General features: G+C 38.1%; 1 pseudogene; it reads left to right on the top strand.

Annotated features, from left to right (window-relative positions):
• Window positions 1-304: 304 nt before the first annotated feature.
• On the top strand, window positions 305-5,486 carry LOC124966211 (vomeronasal type-1 receptor 4-like; annotated as a pseudogene).
• The last annotated feature ends 764 nt before the right edge of the window (window positions 5,487-6,250 follow it).

Here is a 6,250-nt window from a genome sequence, read left to right as displayed (position 1 = left end):
CCAGTGCTGGCTTCTCTTTATATCACTGATAAAAACATCATAATACACTTGAAATAGTTGACATTCTGAAGCTGGAACTTTTCATAAAAATGTATCATTTTACTTATACACAAAAAACTTGTACATAGAACTTTAACATACATTACATCTAATAATAATTGGAAATACTTAATATGTTTAACTGAGAAATGGTAAGTATACATATAGGCTATTAGTTGACATTTTCGATGTAGCCCATGCCTCTTGACCTCATGCAGGATTCTCTGCCTCTGAAGATAAATATCAGTATTTGAGAACTGGCAGAATGGCCTCTGGGAATTTGATGTTGGGTATGATCTTCTTAACCCTGACTGTGGTTGGAATCCTGGGGAATTTCTGTCTCCTTTCCTCCTACCTCTGCCTTGACTTCACTGGGTGTAGGTTGAGATGCAAAGATTTGATTATTAAGCACCTGATTGTAGGCAACTGCCTATTCCTGCTCCTTAGGGGAGTCCCACAGACCATGGCAATTCTTCGGTTTAGACATTTCATCAGTGATCTTGGATACAAACTTGTTTTCTATGTTCACAGGGAGGGCAGGGGTATGTCCTTCAGCAGCACGTGCCTCTTGAGTGTCTTCCAGGCCATCACCATCAGCCCCAGGGACTCCAGGTGGGCAGAGCTCAAAGTGAATGCTCCCAGGTACACTGGGACCTGTGTATTCCTGTGCTGGATCCTCCACCTGCTGGTAAATATCAGTGTTCCAATGTGTGTGACTGGAAGTAGTGCTGACACTAATATGACAAAGAGAACAGAATTTGAATACTGTTCTGTTGGAAAGTATGAAAGAAGTGTTTACATAATAAATGCAGCCTTGCTGTCCCTCCCTGATGTTCTGTGTTTGGGGATCATGCCCTGGGCCAGTGGCTCCATGGTTCTCATCCTGTAGAGGCACAAGCAGCAGTTCCAACACCTCAATGGCAACAGTCTGCACCCCAGATCATCCCCTGATTCTAGAGCTACTAAAACTGTCCTTCTTCTGGTGAGCACCTTTGTGTCTCTCTACACTCTCTTTCTCACCATTCACATTTGGTGGGGTATGTGTGGTAACTCCAGTCAGCTCTTGGTGCACCTCTCTGCCTTAACCAATGCATGTTTCCCTGCTCTCAGTCCCTGTATTCTCATGAGTAGAGATGCCAATGTGTCTAGGCTCTGCTGGAGTAGACCTTCCCCTATTGTCCTCAGAAACACAGGAAACGTATGCACCTGCACAATGTCCTGCTTTTAATTCACTCATCTTTCTAGAACCACAAATAAAATTATGACAAAGTCAGAACTTAAAAATTTCTGGTGTACACATATGTATCCTTGTGAATGTGTTATGCTATGTGTGGGCATGTGTGTCTCTGTGATGATTTGTAAGTTTATGCTTATTGTCACTAAGTTAGAATCTGTAGAAAATTGCATGTAACAACATGACAAACAATATGAATGACAACAATGAAATTCTATACTGTTATATATTTTATGTCATGTATATCAGTGTGGTTATGATGAATATTTTACATTCCTTTAAGTTTTCTGATTGCATAGAGAAAACTTTTTGTTCTCAATAGAAAAGCTTTTGTCTATTTTCCTGAATAAGTACTGGAAATGTGTGGAACTAGATTCGTCAACTTACTGTATATCATATGTGCTGTATTTTCATTTTCTGTCTTCATATCTTCTATAATAATCCAAACAGAATCCTTCCTTTCAGTTTTTTGTCTGTGGAGGTTATTTTTCTCACCTAGAAATAACAGTTTGTTTTACAACACTGGTCACAATTTTAAGCAATTTAATGTTTATGGACAATATAGCAATAAACTAAGTTCCTGCCTTCCACTTTAAAAAATTCTGACTTAGATAAAAGTGTTTAAAGGCCCATATATGCAGGACATTGCTGGACAGCATAATGAAATTTTAAAAACTGGATACAGCTGTGTAGAATCTTTCTAGAAGAAATAAGGGCATGATCTGCCCACAGATTTCTCATCAATATTCTCTCTGGTAATGCTTCTCAGGGGTCAGAACTATTCTGACACCTATCAGCATAGAGCACTCTAACCTCATTTTTGCTTTATGCAACTTTGATACACCAGGAATGTTTTTGGTGGCTTTAAATTTTATAGGTTGCTTTAAATTCAGGTTAGTATTTAAATGTAATTTCTTTATAGCACTGATTTCCAGTGTTTATGGCAGCTTCACTGATGTAACTGTCCACTACAGATACACACGTTAGTGTTTTCAATTGGCTATTAGGAGAGTGCTGGACATGTAAATTCTGGAGAGACTTTTGGTGACACATGGAAGAACCCGCTGCACATATCCATAGATGTGGAAGTGGTGTGGGCATGTTTAGGTCTCTTCAGCATTAGGTGATACTGCCAAGTAGATTTGTAAAAGGTTCATGTGAATACCACTCAGTTTCAATGTGCACATCCCAAAGTCTGAACTGTAAAGTGGTGTTGGAGCACCATGGAACCTGAACACTCCTTCCTCACTGATGCTGAGGACTAGACTCCATTCCCAGTAGGAAGTGGGTATCACCACTTTCATCTGTCACTATAAGAACATTAGCAATATCACAAACTCACATTTTCATGGTGATAATCCATCCTGATCAAAAGACCCTGAGGAGAATAGAATGGAGAGCTGACTCTGATATCTAAAGCCAAAGTACTTTAAGGATTAACCTTTGGGTCTGCCTGTTGGTCAGTGGTAGAGCCTTGCCTGCCATGCCTAAATCCCTGTGTTAAATCCCCACTGTGATAAAAAAGAGTAACTTTGAGTGTAATACAATGAAAAATAAAAACAATCTTTGAAAACAGACACAACAGTGAAGAATACCAGAAGCAAAGATTCTAAAGTTCTAAACATAAACACATCAGGAGGAAAGTGGACAGGGTCCTTGTCCTGAGATTTCTTACCTGTGAGGTTGCCATATCTTCCTCCTTTTGTGGATTTCCTTCTAAGACAAGATTACCTTGACAACTCCTACCTTCTGCTTGAGAAGCTGCCTTTAAAGTCATCAGGAAAACCCTTCAACTATCCCACCACATCCTCAGGCACAAGGACCTCACAAACAAAAAGGCCTCACTCCTGTGTCCTTTTTCACAGCAGAGGTTCAAGAACAATGTACTCCTGTGTGGAGAATGAAATGGGATGTCCTTCCTGCATCCAGGTGTCCTTCCCTGCCTCCCAAACAAGAACTGTTGCTACAGTAATGGGAATTTGAGCTGCCCTGCCCTGTCCCTAATGTAACTAGGCAGAGGTTGTTACCTCCCTTTGGAATGAATAGTAAACTCAGTTTTATGATTGTAGTCACAGTTGACCATGTATTCATGAGCATTCAACATGGACAGTTAATTCAGACACCACTGGTGCATCTACCTAGGTAAACACAGTGCATTCACAGTGGTGGCAATGATGAATATATTTCCTACAACTGGATGTGATTCTTATTGGAAATTTGGGCTGAGACTTTCATTGAAACTCTTGACCGAGATCACTTAGGGAAGTCTTGCCTCTCGAGCTTCCATGTGCTGGTCAATCATGTGGTGTCCACAGCCCTGACATTGTAGTTCTGCAAGCTTGGAGTAAAACCTGTGATTTGGCTTTTTTAAGACCTTTCCTGTTGATGATGATTTTCTTCTCACTGTATTTACCATGACCAACTCTGTGCTGGAGAAAAGCAGGTACTGCACAGTGCCTCCCACCCACCCACATTTTATCAACACAAATACTACTTCTATTGTTTCCAGTGAAGAACACTAAATATCTTTCTTAACATTTTTTGTTGCTTTCTACTTCTTGAAAGGTGATGAAGGTAGTTGTCTAAGAAAGTCTGCTTTTGGAAATCAGCATGTTTACATTCATTAATGCAATGTTTAATAAACCTGTACTATATAATCAGAAGTATGTTATGGTGTTATCTGCTGGAACTTCAGTGATGTTCTGTTAGTCTTCATAATAAACAGGAAGGTGGGTACTACGTGTCCCAAAATTCATACAGCTATTTAGAGGCTACTATCCACATTTATATCTCTTCTTTCCCCTATCACTCTTTTAAGAAATTTGCATAGGATAAGAAGTGTACATGACATAGATCTGAAGGTACAAAAAGGAAGGTGAGATAATTGGATCAAAGAATCCTTTTAAATTTATTTTTATTTGTTTTGATTGGCATAATATTTGTACATGTTTATGGGGAACAGTGTGATATTATGATTTGTGCATATATTGGGTAGTGATCAATTCAAGGTACTTAGCATATCAGTGCACTTCCAATTATATCATGTCTTTAGGACTACAACGAAGTTCCACTTTTGTCATTATTTTGAGATGTATGATGCATTAGGGTTATTATATTTACTAAGTTTTCTCTTGCACAACAAAACCAATTCCTCTTCAAGCAATAATACTGTTCTGACAGATTGCACCACTTTCTCCTCATTATCCTGTATCTACTATTCTGCTCTTAACTTTCAATAGATCTGTTTGTTTAGATTTCACTTGAGTGGGATTGTGTATTGCTTGTTATTCTGCATCATTTCCCTTAAAAGAATGTTTTTCCTTCCTGGGGATTTACCACAATGAAAGGACTTTACCATTCTTTTTATCGTGGAACAGTGTTTCATTCTCATTCATCTCTCCATGGACTTTCAGGTTAATTGAACATAGTGGCTAGATAGAATAGTGCTGCAAATAATCTTGGAATGCAGATGCCTTGGGACACACTGAGTTTATTCCTTTCATCTTATTTTCAGCATTGGGATGGCTGGACCCCATGGAAGCTCTAGTTTCAGCTTTCAAGAAACCTCCCTTTGGCTCTGTTCATGGCTGTAGTGATTGCCCTCCCCATCAAGAGAGCACCAGGGTTTCTCTTTCTCCACACATCTTGCCAGTACATGTTCTATGCTAGATCACAGTCATTCTGAATTGGGTGATGTGGTATCTCATTGTTTCAGTAATTCCACTTTCCTAAGGAATAACCATATTGACCATTTTTCATACATCACATGGCCATTGGTATGTCAACTAGTCAAAGTGTTTTCTAAGTTTTTTAGTCTTTTAGTAGTTGGGTTATTCAATATTTTCCTGTTGTGTTTTTAAATTATGTATTATAGGATTTATTGTGGAATAATCATACATGAATGGAATATGATTTTCTTTATATAATGTCTTTTTCGCCTCTACTTATTCACCTGTTCCCCTTCCTCTACTCTGCTGGTCTTACTTCCCTTTATTTATTGTTTTCATAATTGGTGTTTAAAGATACAGGAAAGTAAAATTCTGTGTGATATATTCATATACATACCTAACATGGTCAATTTCAGTCTACAGTTCCTCCTTTGCCATTTCTCCTCCTGCCTCTCCTCCCTTTCTCTACTGATTTCCCTGTTTCCATGGGATACTCCTTACCCCCTTATTTTTCTCTAGCTGCTGCATTTGAAACAACATATTAAATGCTAGAATTTCCGGCTGGCTTACTTCACTTAGCATGATGTTATCCAGTTCCATCCATTTACCAGAAAATGTCACAATCTTTTGCTTCTTTATGGCCCAATAAAACACCATTGTGTGTATATACTAAATTATCTTTATGCATTCCTCCATTGACTGGTACCTGGGCTGGTTCCATAACTTGGGTATTATGAACTTGGTGCTATAAATACTGATATTCCTGTATCAATCTAGTATGAAGATTTTAGTTCTGTCAGACATGTGCCAATGAATGGAGTGACTGTGTCATATGGTGGTTTCATTCCTAGTCTTTTTAGGAATCTCGATATGCTTCCAGCTAATTTTCAGTCTCGCTGTAAGTATTTAAGTGTAACTGTTTGCCCACATCTTCCCCAACTTTATTTGTTTTCTTCATAATTGGCACTCTAACTGGAGTTAGATAAATATAAATATAGATTTGATTCATATTTCCCTCATTGCTAGAGGTTTTGAACATTTTACATGTGTGTATATATATATATATATATATATAATGTAGATAATGTATATTCTTTTGATAAAAATTTAATTCCTTTAGCTATTTATTAGGGTATTTTCCTGTATTAAATTTTTTAATATATTTATTTTTAGTTGTAGGTGGACACAAATGTATATTTTATTTTTATATGGTGCTGAGATCAAACGCAGTGCTCCATGTGTGCTAGGTGAACACTCTACCACTGAGCCACAACCCCAGACCTTGTGTTAAATTGTTTGAGGTCTATAT

Source organism: Sciurus carolinensis, chromosome 16 (genome assembly GCF_902686445.1).
Source record: "Sciurus carolinensis chromosome 16, mSciCar1.2, whole genome shotgun sequence".
NCBI classification, from domain to species: domain Eukaryota; kingdom Metazoa; phylum Chordata; class Mammalia; order Rodentia; family Sciuridae; genus Sciurus; species Sciurus carolinensis.
The sequence above is the reverse complement of the archived record's forward strand: the minus strand, read 5'-3'. Positions and strand labels throughout refer to the sequence as shown.